Source organism: Python bivittatus, unplaced genomic scaffold (genome assembly GCF_059951505.1).
Source record: "Python bivittatus isolate LINGU-HERP-01145 unplaced genomic scaffold, Pbiv_v1 ctg000340_np1212, whole genome shotgun sequence".
Taxonomy (NCBI): domain Eukaryota; kingdom Metazoa; phylum Chordata; class Lepidosauria; order Squamata; family Pythonidae; genus Python; species Python bivittatus.
The window spans coordinates 27,536,485-27,560,769 of NW_028277056.1; the positions used below are offsets into that span (position 1 = coordinate 27,536,485).

General features: G+C 36.9%; 1 long non-coding RNA gene across 1 annotated transcript in view; it reads left to right on the top strand.

Moving 5' to 3' along the window:
- The window catches only part of LOC148216064 (uncharacterized), a 150,440-nt gene extending 127,444 nt beyond the window's left edge, over positions 1 to 22,996 (top strand). The window contains exons 2-3 of the long non-coding RNA XR_015796139.1: positions 21,531 to 21,651; positions 22,580 to 22,996. This is a non-coding gene — a long non-coding RNA (uncharacterized LOC148216064). The remainder of the gene's footprint in view (positions 1 to 21,530; positions 21,652 to 22,579) is intronic.
- The last annotated feature ends 1,289 nt before the right edge of the window (positions 22,997 to 24,285 follow it).

Consider the following 24,285-nt stretch of genomic DNA (forward strand, 5'->3'; position numbering starts at 1 on the left):
ACTCGCAGAACAAGAAAGTGGAAGTAAAGCTGTAAATACAAAACATCCAATGGCATTAGCATACAATCTTCTTCCTCTTTAAGGTTCAGAATGGCATTCTTCTGGTTGCATCAAATAGGCAAAGTAGGCATCATTCCAACAATAATGAATTGTAGGAGGATTTGCCCATGGCTATTTTCCTTTTAAATTTGCTTCTGCTTCAGAAGAGGTATATCAGTGATAAAGCTTTTCTAGAGCATTTCATGGAAGAAAGGTTCATGAAAAATTCTGGAATTTGCCTAATTGTGTATGCATGTAAATGTAAAACATGGTCTCTCCTTTGTTTAGCATCTGCCATAAACCTTATTATATGGACTGTATCACAAGTGCTTTGGCTCATAGTCAAGGACCATAAACACCAATATGCTTATGCAATGGCCTGTAGGTTATTGCCTACATCTGTCCATTGGACATCTCTGTCAATATTCTCCATTTGCCTTCTTATCCTATTTTCAGCAGGTAAATTGATGCAGGTGCTTGCTTTCTGATACTGCTTTTTTGTACTGGTAAACAACCTCCTCCTGTGCAGTTGTTGAGTAGAAAGGCATTTCAAGGACAGCAGTAGATCAATTCAGACAGCCATTTACCACATTACTATGTATGGCAGGCTACAGATCACTTCCTGATGAACTAGCCATCTGCATTTCCCTTTTACATGATGAAGAAAAAATATATTGCTGCACTTCATCACCTGATCAGAAAGTTAGTGAAGCAGGAGATTGGTAGGATCATTTTCACCACTTAACAAGACAATGTAGACAACTGTTTTATCATGGGATTATATTGTATGTGCTCCATGTTAAGTTATCACATAGGGTATATGGAAAAATGCTTTGTTCATTGTTCCCGTGCATCCTTACTCTTATAGACTATGCTACATCAAATACACAAGAGTTGGCAACTTTTCATATACTGGTTGGTGTAGTATAATCTTTTCCAGATTTAATAAATATTGCAAAATGTCAACATTCTCAACCAAATTTCAAAGTTCTCGCTTGACATTTCATAGAATTTCCAATGGGACCACTGAAATCTCACAAGATCTCATGAGATTACACCCCTCTATACACTCTCTCATTCTTCACACAAATGCACACAACAAGGGTGGAATGGAGTATGGATATCAACCTGTGGTTTACTCTGTGAATAATATTTATGTTTCTGCTTTCCTTTTCTACACTGGGAGCCATTATGATTAATTATCTTAATTAACGGTTAGCCTATATTCTTCACTTTATGGTCAGCAAAGCAAATTAGGAAAAACTGTTCATACGGACTTCCAGTGAGGACATGGCAAGCTAGACATCCATGAAAGAATGAGCATGGGGTTGTGGCAGAATCAGCAACCAGATGGTGAGTTCTGGCCACCAAATTCTCTCCAGAAAAAGGATAGTGAGCTCACCCACATGCACTCTGGATAGATGCTCCTCACAAGCAGACTTCAGGAACCAAGGTTTTTGAGGTTGGCTCATTTGTTGAGCAGCTGGGAGTTGAGGGAATTCCACCAAGCTCACAACTGCAATGTAGCCTTTATGGGCACAAAGTTTGTCAAGCCTCATTTCTTAACCACTTTTAGAATTGCTTCTTAATTGCTTTCCAACTATTAGGAAGCTTTGGATTGACAAGCTTTATAGAATTCACCGGGTGAGTTTTCTTCAACCCTTGGAGAAAAAAAGTTTTAAATGCAAGATTAAGGAAATTAATTTTTTTTTTTTTAGGGAAATAAATAGCAAAAGGGTAATTGGAATCTTGATTTTGGAAAGTTATAAATGGATTAAGGGTCCAGAGGAATTTGAAATAAGATTTTGAAATTAATTATATGAATCCTTCCCATGGGAAAATGCTGTTGTTTTGAATTCTATTTAAAAAAAAAAAAATAAGATGGGACTTTGAAGGTTGGATATTAGAGGGAACCAGAAAGAACTAAAGATTATAATTAAAGGAGAAGAACACTTAAATTTGACTCATTAATTCAAAATGGAGCAACATACTTTAACTTTGGATGAATTGAAGAGTATTTATGAACAATGGATTCAGAAGTTAATTTTAAGAATGCCTGCCATCATAAATAGACTGGATTTAAAAGAAGTTATAGAAGAGATTTACAGAATTCTTAAAGAAGAGAATAGATTTACAAAAAAGACCTGTTAAAGTTTTGAAGGAACTTGTGAGAAGAGACAAAGAGAAAATGAAAAGACATCACATTCTGGGACGTTATTTGAAGGGATTAAAGATTAAGATTGTTAAAAGAAAATCAAAGGGAAGGAATATACAGTTGGTTTATTTGATTAAGATTAATATATATATATATATATATATATATATTATGGCATTATTTCTAGTTACCCTTAATGGACTTTTGCTGGCCAGGACTGAATGACAAGGCTTTAAGGACTTGTTTATAGATAAGAGATGAGATATGGGGAGAATAGATATTTTGCTGTATTTTCAGAGAAGATAAGTTACTGAAATTGTTTGTACTTGTTGTGATGAAGGGGGAAGTCATCTCCTTATATATTTCTTTTCTTTTTCTTTACTATATTCTTATTTTTTCTTTCTTTTCTATTTTTCTTTTCTGCGCTATCTTTTCATTCTTTTATATAAATATATTTAGCTTGTATTAGTTTTTTATCTTTATAATTGTAATCTTTAATAAAATTATTATATATATAAAAAAGAAAAACTATTCATAGAACTTGCTTTTTATTTGTATTATCTCAGCAAGATATATCAAATTGTTATTTAGGCCTTTAACTGTTAAAGCTCCCATCCATCTATGTACTTTTTTTAAAGCCAGGAAGAGAAAGATTTTCTTAACATACTAAAATGTTATGATTTTTACCCCAACAAACATAGAAAATATCAATAAATACAACCCCAGTAAATTTTAAAAAACGCCAGATCCTGGCAACCTCATGCTTAAACATCAACTCATCAATAACTCTCCAAAGTGGGAATATTTCTATAAACCAAAAGACCTAAATAAGTCAGAATCATCCAGCTTTACCTTTTCTAACAGACTCTTCACAGTCTGTATCATCCTTTCTATAATCCCATTTGATTGTGCATAATACAGACTAGAAGTAGTACGTATAAAATCCCAATCTCAAATTGTCTGAATTGCGTTGAACTAAATTGGGTTCTATAGTCACTTATGACCTTTTCAGGGTTTCCACGAGTTGCAAGGAGAGACTTACAATGCAAAATCATACAGGTAGTTCTCAGCTTACATCAATTCATTCAAAGTTATGGCGGCACTGAAAAAATGGATTATGACCAGTCCTCAGAGTTCCAGCTTTCACAGCATCCCCACAGTCATGTGAGTGTGATCCAGGCACTTGGGTACCTGGCTCATGATTACAATGTCACAGTGAGCCATGTCACATGACCACCATTTGTGATCTTCCCTGCCAACTTCCCACAAGCAAAGTCAATGGGACAGCCAGCAGGGAAGGTCACTAGTTGCCCCAGTAAATTGCTCCTGCCACTTTTTCTCCCAAGGAATCCATTTCAGAGTATGAGATCTCATACTCTGCATCACCCCCCATCCACCCGCACACCATAGCATTTGCTGCCTGCAGCACACCTTCTGCCCTCCTGCAGTCCCTGATTTGCCCACATTGCCTAGCTCACATTTGGGGCAGCGCCCCCATTCCTTATCTAGGACTTCTGCCTCTTCCTGTTAACAACACACATGTCCTGGCAGTCCTGATAGGAACCAGGACTGCCAGGATTGCCATTGCTAAGCAATACAGTCACATGACATTGTACATTGTGATTGCATTGCTTAGCAAAGACAATCCCAGTCCCAACTGCCATCATAACTCTAGGACTACCTGTAGTTTGACTAAACAAATTTTCTAAATAGCAAACTTCCAGAAATTTGGAATAATCATCCACCACTACAAGATATTTTTTTCTATGAAATTCAATTATATCCATACCATATCCATTCTGCCACAATCTCCTAGGCAAGTTTTCATTGGTTCTTTACAGTTCCTATTCCTGAATGTCTGACAAATCTTACATTGGGGCTTGGCAACCTATGGCCCACAGGCTACATATGGCTCACCATCCAAAATCATCCAGCATGTGTTATGAAAAAAATAATAGATTCACCCGGCCCACAAGACAGAGAGGGAGAGAGTGCTTGCCACCTCCTTAGGAGGCCATTTTGGCAATGGCTTTACCAGCCAACAAAGGAACAAGCACCCCTATCCAGCACTGGCAAGAGCAAGCCATGGGGTAGAGAAGCAGGAGAAAATGGAGGCAGTGTCATGGCCCCTGGCCCCTCAGAAGATTGCTGACCCCTGCCTCACATGCTTGTACAATTGTCATTATCTGAGTATTCATACCTGGAAAAAAAGATAAAATCTTTGGCTACCTCTTACACAGTTCAAAGTCTAGATGACCTTCATGTATTTTTGTCAAAATCTCACCTTTCAGTCTTTCAGGTATTATCCCTCTCTCATTTTCATGGGTACTCAGGTAAATTGTCATGGATATTCAACTCTTCTCTATAATCTATATTGTCCACATTTTTACATTATCTGTAACTTACTTTCTTTGCTGTCAAAATAATTTTCTTTAATGAATGTAAGGTCTTATCATTTAATGTAGCATCTGTAAATTCTTTGGATTCTTATAGGCACACTATTAATGATTCCTCAAAAATAGCTTCCCAAGCTTTATTATCAGTCTCTACTAAAGGTGGTTCCCATAAATGAACTAGTAAAATCTTGTATAAAACAATAGCCAACATTTCCTTTTCTATCTGAAAATATTTTTGTTGTGCTTTAGTCATGGGTTTAGATGCACATGCCACAGGAAATTGTTGTAGCAATACTGCACCTAAACCAGATGCCACTGACACCACCACAGGTTTTATCACATCATGTTACTTTAATACAGGTGCAGTTGTTAACAATCCTTGACATTTATTAAATTCATGTACCGGCATTCACTGAAAGTCCATATCCTGCAACAATTGTCTTACCTGGAACATATGTTCCAAAATAATTACCCAAAACTAAAAATCACTACAGTTCTAGTTTATTCTTGGGGCTTGACATGTTAACAATAGTTTCAATCTTTGTGTCATCAAGGTTCATAGTACTAGAAGTCAGCACATCCTAAATACTTTACCTCAGTAAATCCAAATTTATACTTTTGTTTATTTAATTTCAGTTGTCTTACTCTACTTCATCCAAAACTTGTTTAACTATTTTATCATGGTCCTGTTTATCATTACCCCATATCAGTATATTGTAAATAAAACTCAATACTCTCTAAACCTTCCAGGATCTGCTAAGTAATTTTTTTGATATATTTCTGAAGCTGAAGAAGTACCAAATGGTCATTATTTAAACAGTACCATCCAAAAGGTGTATTAAAAATACACAACTTTGAATCCTGTTATCTAACTGAATTTGCCAAAATCTATTACTGCCATCTAAAACAGAGAATTTGGGCTTCCACTAAATTGTGATTTTTTTCTACTGTTGGTATTTAAAAATGCTCTCTCAAAATAGCTTAATTTAAATTTCTAAGATCCTAACATATGCTTCCTCCCTGGTTTCTCCACTACAACTGTTAGGTTTACCCATTCAGTAGGCTCATCTACAACTTCCATCTGTTCAATTCTACTCTGTTTTTGCTTAACTCTTACTCTCAACACTATAGGAATTTTCCTTGGAGGACACACTACTGGGGATACAGTATCTGTGAATTCGATTTAATGGAATAACATCCTCACAGCCACCCCAATCCTAAAAATACATCTTTAAATTCTTCAGTGAGAGACACTATATTTAATGTATATGGTCACTGTATAAGATTTAAATCAACTACTGCTTTTAACCCTAAAACACCCTTTGCTTCAAATCTACTTCTTAGAATTCTAACTTCAAATTCATATCCTTCTGCCTACAGTTTAATTCTCATTTTGCTATAACCGCAACCTGTGTCCCAAATAGATTATTACCCTTATATTTGACTCATTTAATAATCCTACTTGTAAAGTTTTATATGATTTTCTTGTACTTCTGAATCTATCTTAAAAATTATAGTTTTACTCTCATTAATAACTAAATCAACAGTCCATTTATCTTCTATACCCTCCATTTTAATCAGTCCAATAAAAAATTATGAAGGCTATTCTTCCTAATGTACTGTACACAGTGTTTTAGTCAGTAATTTTCATCCTTAGAATGACATACTTTTGCAAACTAATTCAACTTCCTGTATTTCCTACATTTTTTTCCAATAGTTGGGCATACTCCTTTAAGATGAGTAACTCCATATCTCCAACATGAGTGCTTCCAATCTTTAGTTATTGGAGTTACAAATGATAGCTGAGATTTAACTTTTCTATAAAATTAAGTCTTTCTCTTTAATTCTCAAAATATCCATTTCTTTATATCAGTATTCCCAAGGTCTTTTAAATGAGTTACAGCAAATTCTGCAGCTTGACAAACATCAATGGTGTTTTCCAATGTTAAATCATGTATCCTTAACAGTCTTGCTTTCTTTCAGACCTACACAATCCTTAATTAAAGAAGCCATGTAATTGTCCAAACTCACAAGACTGAGCTAAACATTTTAAGTCTGTTAACATAAGCATCAATACCTTCACTTTCTTGATGTTTCTTCTGAAAAGCCTATATAGTATGTAACATTTTTTCTTGGTGCACAGTAAGTTTCACATTTCTCAAACAGTACTTACAGCTTCTGCTTATCAGACTCTCTTCAAATTGGAATGTATTGAACACTTCTCTTGCCTCCTTCTCAGCAGCATGCAGAAATAAGGCTGCCTGTAATTTCTTATTCTTATCAGCCCTACTTGCCACAAGATACAGCTTAAACCTTTGTTTCCATCATTACTAGATTTCCAACACATTTTCAACAAAGCTCAACTAGAAGCTGCAGCTGATCCATTACTAACTTCTGACACCATGTTATGTTTGTTACCCCATCAAACATAGACAATATAAAGAGAGACCAACCCCATACATAAATAAGCTTTATCGGTTGCTTGTAGATTATATTAGGAGAGGAAAGCTACCACCACATACACTTACAAAATCACAATTCCTTCAGTACACAGGATATTTCGGCCCAGCTACAGTAATGCCCATTAATATTAATTCATCTCATTGAAGATGAAGAACCAGAGCATGGGCTACTTTCCAAGGTTGTGCAGAGCATTTGAAATAAGTGTTTCACAGGGTGTTAGCATAATCAAAGCACCAGTTTTAAATGTTAAAGCTGCTGTATCCTTTACAAAACTTGCACAGCTGCTTCAAAAGCTGTCCCCTTCACACGTGTGTATAAGCACAGCCACTTTGCTTCAATAGCAATTGCTGTGGAAGTATTATCTGTGCATGCAAATGCATTTGCAGACAACCAGGCACAGCTTTTGAAGCTGTGGATCCTGCAAAGGATGCTGCTACTTTAACACTTTGAAGAGAGGTAATTTGTTCCTGCTAGTATGCTTTCTAAAGTATCTCTTTTACACAGTTTGTGTTGGCCTGTGCCTGACCTGTTTTTTCCCCCTCACCTAGCAGAGAGGTTGCTTTTCTCCACAACGCAGAGCTTTTCCAAAAGGTGCTAACTGCAAATTAACAAGCTCAGCTCTGTGACCTTAATTATCCAGCTTTCAGCTGCTGCCTGTTACCAACAAGACTTTAATAGCTTTCATAAGTTCAGCTTTTGTTTGCCTCCTTGATGGCTCAGTGATGTGAGCATGCTAGGCAAACAGCTGGCACTAGTGCATTCTTTTTGATGTGTATTCCCCATTGTGTGCCTGCTTATTCCCTTGTAATCCCTTCTTCTCCAATGAATGTAAATATAAGCATTAATTCCCTTCTTACTAACCATTCTAGCACTGGGGTGAGCATTCCAAAGAGTGGTGGAGTAGGGAAAAAGGAAAGCTGAAGTAAAATCATAAGCACGGTTGCAGTCATGTGATTTTCCACTTAATGACTGCATCAGTTACTGACCAAATTGCCAGACCCAATTGTGGTCACCAAACAAGGACTACCTGTAATGACATTCAGGAAAGCAGTTAAAATGCTGAAAGTAAAGTGCACAGTTTTATTTTTTTCCCCTAATAACAAGGATTGTGTTGTAATTATCAGATTATTTTAGTATTGATTAATATATTTATTTGGTTTAGATTTGGATTTTTTAATTATTATTTAGCTTTTTGTTACCTATTGTAGGTCTCTTAAGTTTCATGTGGGCTCATGCCAAAAATCTGAATCAATTCAAATTGATCTGCACTTGATCCAATGAATTGATCTGAACATTTGAATCAATAAAATCTTCATCTATTTGATTCAAACCCTCAAATATTTGCACAGCTCAAATACAATATTAATTTCAGTGTCTATTTGGATAAAATAGATACATTTGACACAAAGACATATTTGAGCAGTATTTGGAAGAAAATGCACATTGATAATGAAATCTTATACCTCTAAAATAAGTTTTGCATCAAGAATGATTGGGATAGCAGTTCTTAATACATAGCAAAATGAATATTGAATCACATATTTGGAGAAGAATTTCATATCTGTTTATTTTTAAGTGCTTATTAATGCAAAAGGGACCTGGAAGAGGTAGTTCTTAATTGAAATAGCATGTAACATTGTATGTTATATACCTGTAACAAATAGCATGTAGAACATATTGGTTGAAGAAACAGTTGGAGACAGGTGGTCCCTCAGATAACCAGGCCCTATGCCATGAAGGGCTTTATAAGTAACAATCAGCACCTTGAACTGCACTTGGCAAAGAAGCCAATGACATATGGAGATAATGAGAAATGCCCATTACTCCTTGCGCTGCTGCATTTTGAACCAGCTGAAGCTTCTGGGTGATTTTCAAAGGTGGTCCCATGTACAGCACATGGTAGTAGGCTGGTTGTGAGGTGACCAGGGCATGAATGACCATCTGAAGGACCTCCAGTCAAGGAAAGGCACAACTAGTACACAAGATGAACCTGTGTAAAGTCCCTCCTGGCCACAGCTGGCACTGTTCATCAAACAGTACTTGCAAGTCCAAGAGGACCCCCAGTTTGTGCTCTAGTCTCAATGGGGCAGTGCAACCATTGAAGACCAACAGTGAAAATGTCCCTAACCTGAAGGGCCAAACAGCCACAGTCATTTAGTCTTGTAAGGTTTGAGCTGAAGTCTCTTCCTCCCCATCCAAACAGCCTCCAGAACCTGGGTCAATCCCTTGACAACTTCACCTGCACAGCCTGGGGTTGAGATGGGGTTCATGCTGGATTGGATTATATCTGTGAAAAAGATGGCCTCTAAGCTGTCTTGGCATGGTTGCCAATTATAGCTGTCCAAAAACAGAGCATGGAATCAATCCTGAAAGATCATTGGCAACAATATGGGTGGAATTTCTTCACAAGATATGATTATGAAGAGGTGGATGCTGATATTGTTAACCAGATGATAAAAGAACTAGAGACACTGTTCTTCAACTGGTCCTTTGTGGGGAAGCAGCTATCAGCTGGTTTCAAATTTTACATTGTGGAAAAAGCTGATAATTTTGAATACAGTGATCCTGCACATGGAAGCATCTCAAAGAATTAGGGTTTGAGGCTCATCTTTGCTGATGGTTCTTGCATAATTTTAAGACTTATTGGCACAGCAAGAGTTGGAGCAACTCTCTGTATATTGATAGGTATGAAAAAGATGCACTAAAAATATGAGGATCCACAGGTCATGTTGGCTTCTTACATCTCTACTGCACTGAGCTTTTCCCAGTGTCATGATAGAACTGGGTAAACTGGCCCCACTGTTGTCGAAGGCTTTCACAGCCGGCATACGATGATGTGGGTCTTCCAGGCTGTGTGGCCGTGTTCTGGAACTCCTGCACTCTGAAGATGCCGGTCACAGGTGCTGGCGAAACATTAGGAAACAAAACTTCCAGAACACGGCCACACAGCCCAGAAGACCCACACCAGCCATGGCCCCACTGTTGTTAAATAATGTAACACCTGAAGCCATCTAGATAGAAACAGTTTGGGTATTTGGCTGCTGTCCATCAGAATTAGCTATTCTTACCTGTAATCATCAGTTATCTCTATTCCCCTCTCCCCAATGTTAACACTGTATTCAAAAGCATCACAAAGCAATAAAAGAGTAGATGTGATATTACAAGTTTACAATATGGGTATGCTGATATACATTGTCTTTTTAATGTTATCTACTACCGGTCTAAGTTGTGCATAAAAAATGCTACATTTTGATTTAAGCAACTATGGACAAGATAACTGCATAAAAACAGCAGGACTAAATAATAATATAATATAACTTTATCAGGAGTGATCCAAACTGCCTCAGCACACAATCTGGGGTATGTGTATGTTGGTGTGTATCTATATATAAATGTGGGCAATGCATAGACTTTTTATTTAAGCTTTGGCCTCCAAAACTGTGATCACTGTGAATTATTCTCTTCTCAGTCCCCATGAAATGAATGCCTATGATTTGCTATACAAAGATTCTATTTGGACTCCTGCACAAAATTTATCATTAATATAAATGTTATATTAAAATGAAATAAAAGTATAACTTGAGTGAGCTCAGTTTTCAAAAAAAAAAAATCTGGGTATCATCAGCATACTGATCATACTGAACCCCTGACCAATGGATAACCTTATCCAGTGGTTTCATGTAGAAAAGGTTGGGCCCTTAGGTACCCCACAAGTGGTAGGCTGCAGGGTGATCTCTTTCCTCCCCTCAGTGCCAATTGGAAATGGCCAATTGGACAGTGCCTCCCACTCCCAAACCCTACAGATGGTCTAGAGGATGCCATGGTTAACCTTATCAAAAGCCACTGAGAGATCAAGGAGCACAAGAATAAATGTACCACTCCCAATCTGGATCCACCAAAGGTCATTGACAAGTTTGACCAATCCTGTCTCAATACTATATCCTGGTCTGAAACCCAACTGAAACACATTCTCTGTACCAAGTTCCAACCATCTTCTCCATAATCTTCTCCACAAAAGGAATATTGGAAACTGGATGATAATTGTCCAGAATTGAGGGCCACTGATGACCTTTTGAGAAGAGTGCATATCATTGTCTACTTCAAAGCTGGAGGTACCAGCTCCACCCTCCAAAAGTATGATACTACTGCATGGGCCCATCCCTCAGTCACCTTTATAGCCACCTTGACAACCCCAAAGGGAGCAGAATCTAACAGAGAGGTAGCTGAACTGACAGATTGGAGTACCTTGTCCACTTCCTCAGGAGTCACAGAATCAAACTTAGTGCAGATAACATGCCCTGGGAAAATCACTTGGATATCCAAGTCCAAGTGAACCTGAGTAACTTTATCTGCCAAACAGCATGAATACTCCTCACTACAGCCCTGCAGATTGTCCTGTGACCCAGGCCTGCCCCCTGTCAGCAGGGAGTGAATCACTCTAATCTGGGCCACTGAGTGGCTATCAGCAGATGGTATAAGGGCAAATAAAAAAAAAATTGCTGCCCCTTATCACCCTGTTCTGATAGAATTTGTGGTCTTGCTCCTTAAATTCTCTTGGTCTCTCCATTATCTATATTATGTTTTCTGTCTCATTTCATGTCCCCCTGCTTTCATTGTTTAATTCTTGATTGTGAGACCTTAAGCAAAACATATGTAAGGAATTAGTGCAGTGATTAATTGTCTTCCATCTCCATTTCTGAGAGAAAGAGCACGCTATAGGTACCAATCTTTTCTAGGTCACGTAGTCTTGTTCTATACTTCTTCACTTACAGCTGCTAGCATTTTAACTGTATCTTCTCCTGTAGCTTTAAATCAATTGATATTTCATTGTACCTGGTGCTTTCCTATTTGACAGCTGTTCTGCTGCCTCTCTTTACTTTCTAGTGGAGTCAGTTCCTAAATACAGTATCTCTCTACAAATATTTTTGTCATTCTCTAATCCCATTTGTAAAGTGTATTGATGTAGCCTTTTCATTTTCTTTTTACTTCATTTGCCTCTACTAGATTTCTTCCAAGATTACTCTTGAATATTCCTATTTTAATTGTAAATTTTCCTGTGAACTATCTAATCTTCTTAAACACACTTTTCATCTTCCTTTTCTTGTTATTTCCCTCTGTTTGCTGACATTCTTGATTGATATATATTTCTCTGTCCTTTCTTGCTTGACATTGAAAGTCTGCATTCAGACATTGTATATCCTTCTTATTTCCCAAGGCTTTCATTCTCCATTTTTCCCAGGTTATTATGATAGCTCATTCTAAAAGCCACTTGAAAGCATTTCCCTTGTTGTTGTTTCTGTTCCTGTTGTCATAATATCTTTTCTTTTTTCCCATGGCTTATTAGGTTCTGTCTGGTAAATTAAATGTACTTAATCTGTTCCTTATAGTGATCTTATATTCTGACTGTTTTTGTCCTAAAATCAAGTCTTTATAAGTTTACCCAAATATTTAATTCCTTATTTCTTCTACATCCTGAACCAGGAAGTGTCCTGGCTGACTAGACTGCAGTTCTTCATCTCCTTTCTTTAAAATTTGTAATTGTTTTTAGTGTTCTCTATCCAGTGATTTCCGCATGTAGAATCTGCATGTGTTGTTTGAAGCAGATATTGACTATGAACAAAGAATTCTTTGTGCAAAATTCTATTGCCCTGTCTCCTGAACTGTTGTGTGTAGGTACTAAGTTCAAATATTTCTGTAACTTCAGGTTCTTCCATTTCTTAAACTTGGGATTCCAGTCACCCATTAGCAATGATAAAGTAAGGGTATTTTCTTTCTATTGCCTTCATCACCTCTTGCAATTTGAAATGTTTTCTCCTCCTGTGTTCTAGTTGGGGCATAGACTTATATAACATAAATGTTCCTTGGTATCCCTAATTGCATATGCTTCTGTCATTCATTGAAGTAGACATACTTACCAATGCCTTTTTTTAAGGATTCATTATTTTTGAGTAGTATTATTCCCGAATAATATATTGCATAGTCATCTAATTATTATTATTGCTTAAATGGCCTACTGCAGTCCAACCACATTCACTTATTTAGTGTGCTTCATTTGACATGCTTTGACAATTTCAAGTTCTCCTAGGTTCATGCTTCTCATTTTCAGTGTTCCAATTGTTTGCTGTTGTTGCTGCCTTTGAGTCAGTCTTGACTCCTGGTGACTGCCTGGACAAGTCCCTGCAGTTTTCAGAAGTAGTTTGCCATTGTCTTCTTCCTAGGTCTGAGAAAGAGTAACTGGCCCAAGGTCACCCAGCTGGCTTCATGCCTAAGGCAGAACTAGAACTCACAGTCTCCTGGTTTGTAACCTGATGCCTGAACCACCACACAAATCTGGCTCTTTGTAAAATGACAAACTTCTAAAGTATTTCTTTGTGGTTTTCATCTAGCCATGCACAACCTCTACACCCATTAATGACATTCTTTCCCTAGTAACTAGAGAAGTGCCTTCTGATCCAGAGGTTTCATCATCTGGCAAGCAAATTTTTGTAAATATTTTAGCCATGGTTATGCAGTTGTCTTGGAAACACTAGAGAGGTAACTTACTATTTCTTTCTTCTGGATTTGATTTTGAACTTCCTTCTCTTGGAGCGGCCAGGTTCCCTTGAACCTGCAGAGTTCTAACTGCCACCATCTCTGTTGTGATTACCTTTTGCCTCCTTTTGACCATGCCAGTAAGGGTGATCCTAGTAGAAGTACTGGCGCCTAATATTGCACTCAGGGTTACTGAAGCCTCCCACTCTGGCATAGCATGGTGCACTAGCACATTTACTTGGATTTAAAATCTATCTAAGCAAACATACAAAAGTTTTCACTTCACAGCTCTTCACAGAACTGCTTTGCTTTCCATGAACCTTCAGCCAGTTTCTCAAGTGATGCTTACATTAATTTTTATATTTCCTGTGTTCATAATGAAAAAAGTGGCACTGGATAAAAGGTACATCTGGAGAATACTGATAAATTGAGAGCAAAATTGGAAGAAAGCCATTAAAAACTGAAAGATAAAAAGCATATTCAATTTAGAAATGTGTTTCTCTCCTTCACGTTTGCAACATTCATAACTGACATGGCCAGGACAAATGTCATATTTAGCATATGGCCCTAATTTGGCATCAATGGAAAAGTTTCATTTTGGTGGCTGTAGAATTATTGTACAATATTTATTACAGTAAACCTGCTCTGTAATATCTCTGAATTCTAAAGAAAACAGCCTGGACTATGATAATATTATTATCCTAAGGTACACTGTGCTCCTATCAGCCTCCATGCCACCTCTGGAGTTCCTTTTTTATATAATTTTTATTAAAGAAAAATTTTAAAAGAATAAGAACAATATAAATTTTGAAAAAGAGAAGTAAGGAAAAGAAAGTCATAAGTAAATGAAAAAAAGTGCAACAAAAAAAAATAGGGAAAGGAAATCAAATCAAATCAAATCAAATCCCTTTCAGGCTTCTTAACAGCAGTTACAAATACATTTATATTTTATCATCTTTCTCTAAAGTTGCAACATAATTTCCTTCTTTCCATAGTTTACCCTATCTAATCATCAAATTCATAAATCACAAGTACATGTTTTCTTTTTTCAGCAAAAAGTCCATAAGGGGTTTCCAGTTACTGATAAATGTAGTTATTGTCCTTTCTCTAATCAAACAAGTCAATTTTGCCATCTCTGCTAATTCTGTCATCTTTACCAGCCATTCCTTCATAGGGGGTATTTCATATTCTTTCTATTTTTGTGCATATAATAGTCTCGTAGCACTTATCATATATAGAAACAATCTATATATCTCTTTTCTATTCCATTAGTTCCAACAAGAAGAGTTCTGCTTTCAAATGATATTAATCTTTAAAATTCTTTGTATCACTGTATATATTTGAACCCAAAATTTTATGGCTTTTTTGCAAGTCCACCAGGCATGATAAAATGACCCTTCATGTTTTCCACATTTTCCAACATAAATTTGAAGTACTTTTATATATTCTAGATAAGTTTTCTGAAGCCATGTACCAATGGCATATCATATTACAAAAGTTCTATTTTAAATTATAACATAATGTAAATTTCAGTCCTTTCAGCCACATATTTTCCCCACCTCTGCAGTTCTGATCCAGACCCAGGGTGGCCTTCTCTATCACATGAAGGTCTGGTCTTGGTCTTCAGTTGTCATAGTGTCTGCTGGTCCCAGCACCACCACTGCCACTCTCTTTGTCATCATTAGCTTCACTGTAATCAGCCCCACCTTGCCTCTGAGTGGCTGCCTTCTCCAATGTGTCATCCAGTAGTGCCCAGAGGGCTTTGCAGGGGCCAATAAGTGCAACACCCTCTCCTTCTGCACTCCAGACAGTGATCCAAGACAGTCCCAAACATCCCCAACCATTCCATCCACTCTCAAAACAAATAAACACTCCCCCACACCTATTTTCAGTCACCATTCAAGCATATTTCATACTGTGCTATGAATCTGAAACCAACCTATAAGATCCATTTTGCTCCCTTCTTAAATCCCACCTTACTCATTTCACAACTTGTTAAAAACTTGGTTGTTCTCCTAGGCTTTGGATTAGAATAATGGTTGAGCCCCTTTGTTTTTGGATATCTTTTTGGTTATAGGGTCAGTCTTCTGGTCAGTTGAATTCTCTTTCTTTGATATACATTTTTTTAAATTCTCTTTTCATTGTAAGCTGCCTAGAGTTGTTGTAGAGTTAGGCAGCCTGAAGACTGAAATATTAAAAATTATTAATATTAAATTATTATACTTCCATGGTATGAATCTCTATGTCACCTGAATGAAGGAATTAGCCAAAGAGTATCAACAATATCTTATGGAGAACTAGATTAATACATTTGCATTAGGTAAATGAAATTATTCCTTTTCATCTGAAGAGGAGTTTATGTGTCTACGCTCATGCATTTGAGGAAGAATGTACTGGAAGCTACAACTTAATGTACAGCAGCAACAGCATTTCTAGCTCATTTATATCTCAATATTTGCTTCTTTGACATAATGGGTGTCTCTGGGGTGGCAAGGGGAACAAATGATAAAACATGCATGGTAACATCATCATGCAAATGCTATAATGCATCAGATACATGAACACAAGTACATAATGGAGCATTTGCTTGATGCCACTGCTGTGATTTGGCGTCATAGTAGGGACTGTTTTATCTATGGTTTCAAATATAAATGTTTCACTATCAAATTATTTTTAATTGTACGTGCCAGGAATTGGACTTGGGATATTTTGCATGCAAGTCTAATTCTCTGCCTCTGAACTAAGATTGCTGCCTGAAATAATATCTATAAAGTACCACATTTTACCAGGTTATTCTATATAATGTGTAAATGTGTGTTTTTTCTAAATTTTAACTATGTATTTATTTATTGTTTTAATCTGTTGTAAGCCACCCAGAATCCCCCATTGGGGGGAGATGGGCGGGGATAAGTTTGATAAATAAATAAATTATACATACATACATACATACATACATACATACATACATAAAATCAGCCCTGGGAAGCTTGTGGCCCTAGGGCAGTGTTGTCCAAACTTGGCCACTTTAAGATGAGTGGACTTCAACTCCCAGAATTCCCCAGCCAGCATGGCTGGCTGGGGAATTCTGGGAGTTGAAGTCCACTCATTTAAAGTGGCCAAGTTTGGACAACACTGCCCTAGGGATTCATGCAATCCCAAACTCTGGAGCCCTTTGGCACATGCCACTGGGCAGTTTCCTACCATTTTAAGCAGGGACACCCATAAAACTATATAATAAACCCTAAAGTAGGCTTAATGCCATTTTGAATGCAGAGAATACTTTAAACCTTTTCCAGCCAAAATGAGAATGACAGAAAATTCCAGCCTCCCTTATATCTATGATGTGGTTCCATCTACACTGAATTATCACTCCACTTGCTTTGGCCCCCAGTTCTCCAACAATATTAGGAACAGCCCCTAGCCTGTGGTCCACTCCTGTTGCATGTACGTATTGTTAGTTTAGTTCCATAACCAGCTGTGGTTCAGAGATATTCTCCTGGTCAACTGTTGAAGAAACCTTTGATAAAGTGTCCAACTCAGAGTCTAAAAAAAAAGCATGCATCATGTCATATATTATGTTTAAACTGACAACTGCTTTACCTCTGAATCATAAGCAGGGTATGGGATGCTCTTAAGCCATTCCTCTTGATTGTGACTGATTCCTTTGTGATGTCATGGGTGGGTGTGTCCAAACTGGGGAGAAACCAAACTATGAAGCAGTACCCTATGTTTACCTGGTACAGTTGCAGCTAGCCCACATTAAGGACATAGCCCTGCAGTTGTCTTTATTCCTGATAGACCGCATGGTAGATAGAGCAGTGGATTGGAGAGACTAGCAGTGGAGTGGATCGGTTGTCCCTGCTTCCTTCCTAGCTGATCTGTCCCACCCTCTCACTTTAGAAGACTGAAAGAGAAAGATATCTCAACTCCCAGAGTTATGTATAAGATGGACAGCCATATAAATTCTCTAAACAAACAAACAAACAGGCTCATTTTTGAAAATGGAAATTGGGGAGAAAAAATAATTGGAATATTTGCTTGTTACACATATGAAAACAACGGAAGTAGTAATATCATAGGCAAAAGATAGGGAGACAAAAAGCAGCTTCATATATATACCATAACCAAATTTCAAAATAAATGGAAGATTTATCTTGATACATCTTGATGCATTGTACTGGTATACTTTGTTTTGCACATATTGGAAATTTTATCACAATCATTCATTGATTTCACTTAATTCTTTCCTGTTTTACTGGTGAACAAGCAAGCTGGGCATCTAATTTACATTAATGGAAATTCATGTCTCTTCGGTTGCTGATGAACAGAAAGCCTTCCACACTCCAGAATCTGTATTTCTTATAAAGGTCTCATTACTGAACTTCAGCTGAATTGCACTGCACAGCCCAGCAGAGGGAGTGCAGACATCATGATTGGAACTAAAAGGAGTAGGGTGTTTGTTTTGGGGGGGTTTCTTTCTTTCTTTCTTTCTTTCTTTCTTTCTTTCTTTCTTTCTTTCTTTCTTTCTTTCTTTCTTTCTTTCTTTCTTTCTTTCTTTCTTTCTTTCTTTCTTTCTTTCTTTCTTTCTCTCTTTCTTTCTTTCTTTCTTTCTTTCTTTCTTTCTTTCTTTCTTTCTAAGAGCTTGTTTAACAGCTCAGTTTTCAGTCTGAAGAGATGGGATCAACCCATCTGGATTCTTAACTGTAAGCAACGGTAAAGGTTCCTAAGATATACAATCCAGGCTGGAGAGTTTATTTCTATTGGTAAAATCAACTTCTGACAACCTTTTAAATTTTACTCATGCTGAGCATTAAAATATATGTTTCTTTTTTCCCTTCCTGAAAAATGTCAATTTTAAAATCGGAGTGGAAAAACACAGTCTACAGGGAATATCTGTGCTTTAATTCTGCAAAAGCACTTTGACTTTCAATCATATAACAAAAGATGGGAGGGCAATTGAAGAACAGTGCTATGAATATAGTTCTTTAGAATACTTAGATTGTTTCCTTTACAGAATATAGGTGGAATCCTCATAGCACCTTTCTAAAACAGACCAGTGTTATTACTTTGCCTTTGCTGAAGGCCTGTGAGACACAGTCTTTCTTGGAGGTTATAGCAGAAGCAGGATGTAATCCAGGGATGATGATGATGATGATGATGATGATGATGATGATGATGATGATGATGACGACAACATTATGATTTTGTATATAATAGAGCCTGTCACTTGCAACACTACAGACAATTAGAAAATAAAACAATTTCTTCCCCCAAATCATACTCTTAAATCTAATCCCAACCACAACTACCCAACACAGTAGAAATTCAAATGTATGTTTACAGGTGGCATGGGTGGGCAATCTTTAGAGGGTTGTGTAGGGGGGTCATACAGTATTTTACATTTTTAGAGAGACCAAGATTCACTGTGAGCAGAAGAATAACAGAAAGTGGGTGGGGTTAGGATTTTCTGTTTTTCCTGGTTTGAGAAGGGAAGTTTTGAAACAATGTTTTTTTATTATTATAAGTTTATATTACATTTTTCATAAATTTCCTGTCTCAAAATGGGGAAATTGTGTTACTAGTTTACAGCAATAATGTTTATAGAAAGTCACAGGAACCCAATGCAACCTAGCCTCAGGTTGTCAAGCCCTCATCTGCACAAAAAAGACGTAGTATTACACAGAAGAAAGGCTGACTGAAATAAAAGCTTAGTCAACAGATGAAAAGCAATTAAGGTCTGGTTCAAAAAACAAAATCTTGGGTTAGTTTTACTGGGTTAACTCTCCCACCACCCTATAATGTTGGGCTAGATCAGTCTTTATCATGATTTTAAAACATTCTTCTTTTCTTCTTTTATTTTATATAAGGTAAGTCAGAATGATTTTCCCCTATATTAGATTTGTCCAAAATTACAACATAATATTTCTGATACAAAACTAAATCTGTTAGTACCGTGCTACATCAGTTCTTAACAATAACTGTTTTAATACTAGTCATTATACTGGATGATAGTAAAGTACAATAAATCAATATTAATAAAAGTAACCTCCAGATAGACAGCCAAAAAACAAACCAATAGATCATTGAACAAATCAACCCAGAGTTCTCACTCAAGACAAAAGTAACCAGGCTCAAATTATCCTATTTCAGACACATTATGCAAAAACCTTGTTCTCTGGAGAAGGCTCTAATGCTGGGAAAGGTAGAAACAGACAGAAGAGATGGATGGACTCAGTTATAATGATCATTAATGCACTATTGGAAGTCCTACAGTACACGACCAGTTTAGGGACAGTCATCATGGAGAAGGTCTATCTGTGTGGTGACTAAGAGTCAAAAAACATAATCAAACTTCCACATGTTTGCACCTTGGATGCATAGAGAACTTTCACTAAAATGCAGTGCCAGAATCAGAGAGCAGCATTATTGAGCAATGGCTAAGGTATGTGTTATAAGTTCTCCATTGACAACCTCTGAGGCTCATGATCCTACTGTTTTTTTCTCCTCTCCACTTCTCCTATTGCCTCCCTCTTGAAATGAGTCAGAAGTGAAGAAAAGTAGCTTCTTCTTGTTTTGTCTTCTCTGCCTACACCATCATAAAGGCTGTACCACACTGTAGACAATCAGTGTGGTATACTAGTTACTGTAAGTTATTGGACTAGAAACAGAAGGCCTAGGTTCAAGTCTACCTTCAAACATGGAATACACTGGATGACTTCAGGCTGGTCGTTATCTCTCAGTTCAAGATATATGACAGGGTGGTTTTTATGGGGAAAATTGGAGGAGAGTATACTCAATATACTACCTTGAGTTTCTGGACAAAAGATAGGGTATAAATCTAACAAACAACACAAACAGACAAACAAATAGGCTCTATAAAATAACAGAGAATGTAGACTCATTTGTAGAAGGATTCAGGGACTGAATGATTGATAAGTAAATTGATACAGAACAATACTGTGAAAAATGAGCATTTGATTAATGGAGAGAAAGAAAAATATCCTTAAGAAAATAATTTAAAGGAATGATTTAAATTAATAATTTAAATATACTGCATACTATTATATCTAACTGAATAGATTTTGAATTCTAAGTGTTCCCATAGTGAAATGGATCCTAAGTAATAAACTCAATGGATTAAACAATCAAATTCTGAACTAACTAGTGGTCTTGATAGCCAGTCAAACCTGGGTCAAGTAATTGCAACTATCTGGCTCCAAAACAAGGCACTGATTAAGAATTATTCCTCTGTCTCAGTATCATTTATCAAAAAGATAGGCAAATCAGGGAAGAGGAGAAAAATATGCTTCACTACAAATCTAATATGAAATACAGACTTTCTCAACGGCCTGCCTGGGATTTGTTGCATAGAGACCCCAATGATTTGGAAAGGAGAATAAATTTGGGAAATTAATCTAATGAATGATTCATTATACACTATTTTCCCATCTTTTGGTTATAACCAAGAGTGAAATGATTAAATGAATGAGAAAATGGAGCTGAATCATTGCAATATTCTTCTTGACAAAGATACGTCTCTGGTAATCAAGTATTTTTCATCAAGGGACTCTAAAAGATTAAAATCAGAGTTTCCCACAGCACATCAAATACATTCTAAGGAAGCTACAGGAATAGCCTGAAAACTTTTTGTTACACTGTGTTCCTATGAGGTCATCTTCTGTTGATTCTAGAGAAAGATATATGATTAGCCAGAGTATTGTTTGTGAAAAATATGTATGAGGGTTGAATGAAAGGTAATGCCTCTGCTTCCATAGATTTTGGGTGTATATTAATAAACAAAACAGGAAAATAACCTTTGTAACAAGCTCTTTTGTTACCTCTATTTACTTTTCCACATAATCACCACTTTTTGCTACACACTGCCAATGATGGACAAACTTTTTAAAGCCATATGAAAGAACTCCACAATTTGTCTTTTCAACCAGATCCTGACATTCCTTTCCACCTCTTCATTTTGAGTCAAACAAATGTCCATAAAGGTATTCCTTCAATTCTGGGAAAGATGGAAGTGATATGGTGCCAATTCTGGACTGAATGGAGGATGAGGTAAGACAGAGAGATCCAACTTTGCAATTGCCTCTTGGGTGGCTTGTAAGATGTGAGGCCTACCATTGTTATGTTGCAGCAAAATTTCTTTCTTGTGCTTCTGAACTCTAACCATTGTTTCAAAGTTTTGAGTGTTGCAGTATAACACTCTGAACCGATAGTGATGCCAGGTTCAAATGTATACAAACACCACCGTCAGTATCCTCTCCAAAACTGTACCATGATTTTTCCTGTCAAAGCCTGGGTTGACTGATGCTTTGTTTCTGGGTCATAATGATGAGCCCATGTTTCATTGGCTCTCATGATGCTGTAAAGAAGTTCCTCACCTCTAATCTTATGTGACAACAATTGCTGGCAAATTTCAACTTTTGAAGCTTTCATCTGTACCATCAGTATGTGAGAAACCCATCTTGCACAAACTTGCTGATATTGAAGAGCATCAATAAAGTAACCACATGTTCCTGTACAATGAGAGGCTCGACAGCAATTTCAATTTGAGAGCCAGTTTCTTCTAGTAGTTAAGATACCAGGCTAGAAACCAGGAGACAATCAGTGTGGTATACTGTATACTGAGTTCTAGTTCCACCTTAGGCATGAAAGCCGGCTGGGTGACTTTGGGCCAGTCACTCTCTCTCAGCCCAACTCATCTTACAAGCTGGTTGTTGTGGGGAGAATAAGAGGAGGAAGAAGTATTAGGTATGTTCACTGCCTTGAGATGATGATGATGATGATGATGATGATGATGATGATGATGATGATGATGGGATAAAAAAATCTTTTAAAAAAATCCCTGGGCAGTGATCTGTGGAATGTCCTTAATCAGTTCATCAACCTTTCTTATGTAAAATTCATCAGTAGCTGTCAGAGGTTGTTCTTGATCACACAAATGAATCCTTCTTTCCCAGTTCACCGTCTTTACATTTTTCAGCTCAATGGTGCAGAGTACTCAGATCAACACAGTCATTACCACAGCAACAACCTCGTTTGGAGGGGACTCCTTTGGCAGTAAGAAATTCAAACATGGCATGTTGCTTAAAGTGTATTGATGAATATTCACTGCAGACTTCCATTTCACAAACAATAGCAACACAGGCTTTTCTCACAGCAACTTCCCACCAACTGAAGTGAAAGATATATTGCTAAAGAACTCGTCAGAACTTGTAGCACATCACTACTGCCATCTATGGAAGATTCATAATATTGGAGGAATTACTTTTTATTCATCCTTTTTATTATTAGCCATTTGTAGCATAATCTCTTCCCTATTTACTTAGAATAGATGTACCTAAATGTAGATGAAAGATCTTTTGCTTTCTGGATGCAAGTTATCTTAATTGGTCTAAAAACCCTGGATTTTTTGGGGGGGGGGGGTCTATTACCCACTGATGTATGAGATGTGACTCCCTCCCATTCATAGCAGAGCCAATGATATGGATTTTTGGCATGCTGGCACCCCAGAAGATAATATTTGACATTGATATTTATGTTTGTTCTAAGCAATTGGTGTGTACATGGCAGATATGAATCAATTAATTTCTACTATACTTTCACTATTCAGATTGCTTTGACTCTGGCAGAACGGCTTTGAAAAGAAACTAAAAGCTTTTCCCAAGGTTGTTGCAAATTCTTTCCTCCAATACACAAATATGCTGTTTGAGTAATTCTTCTATTAAATTAATAATGAAATCAATATACTTGAATCAGAAAAGTTTTTTTTTAATGTAAGTTAAGGGATTTTATTGGTCATCTGTTTCATTTGGTCTTCTTTAAAAAAAATGTATTTCATATACCACATTGGTTTCTGTTCAGAGGGTCTTGGAGATCAGAGTCAGCTTCTGTCATGTCACATTTCTGCTTTTGTCACTTTCAGAAGAAATAATTGCTAGGTAGCTTTAATAGTTCCTTCAAAATCAGCACTGACCTTTATGGAAATATAGGCTTAGAAAAAGGGGGAACAAGATTATGAAAAGGACACTTTAGCAAGGATTTAGAAGAGAGAAAAGAGAAAGGATGTAAATGCCAGGATTCTCAAGAACAGTAACAAAACAGACAGATTCATCTGTGGCTCTCTGAACACACTATAATAAGGCATGACTGAATGAGGCATTCTGCATTCATGCTAATAAGATATTAATAAAATATATATTGGATAGTGATGGGTGAACTTCCTTTGACCCTGTTTGGGAAGTGAACTTATCAAACCAAGCTTTTTTAGCAGTATCTATTCCAATTTATCATTTATTTATTTATTTATTAAATTTGTATGTTGGCTGACTCTCAGCGAGTCTGGGCAGAATATTTATTTATTACAATCTATAGTTGTAAAATACAAATGTCCCATGTTAATTATGTTCTTAGATGCTACAGAAACACATGCCTTTGAAGCCTTTAAGGGTAAGAAGAAGGGAAGAAGATAAAGGTTGTGTGTTTATGATTTGAGCTAAAAAAAGAACCTGGGAAGAGGGAAGGTGCTCAATTCAGTTGCTGGACAAATTTGTAATCTAAGCTAGGTGACATCCTAACTCTAGTGACATCATTAGGGTTGGGCTTCTTGTCAGCTTTGTTCATATCATTACTACTGTAACATATACTGCTGGCATCTTCACAGTTGCTCCTCAGCTGTGAATCTAAAAC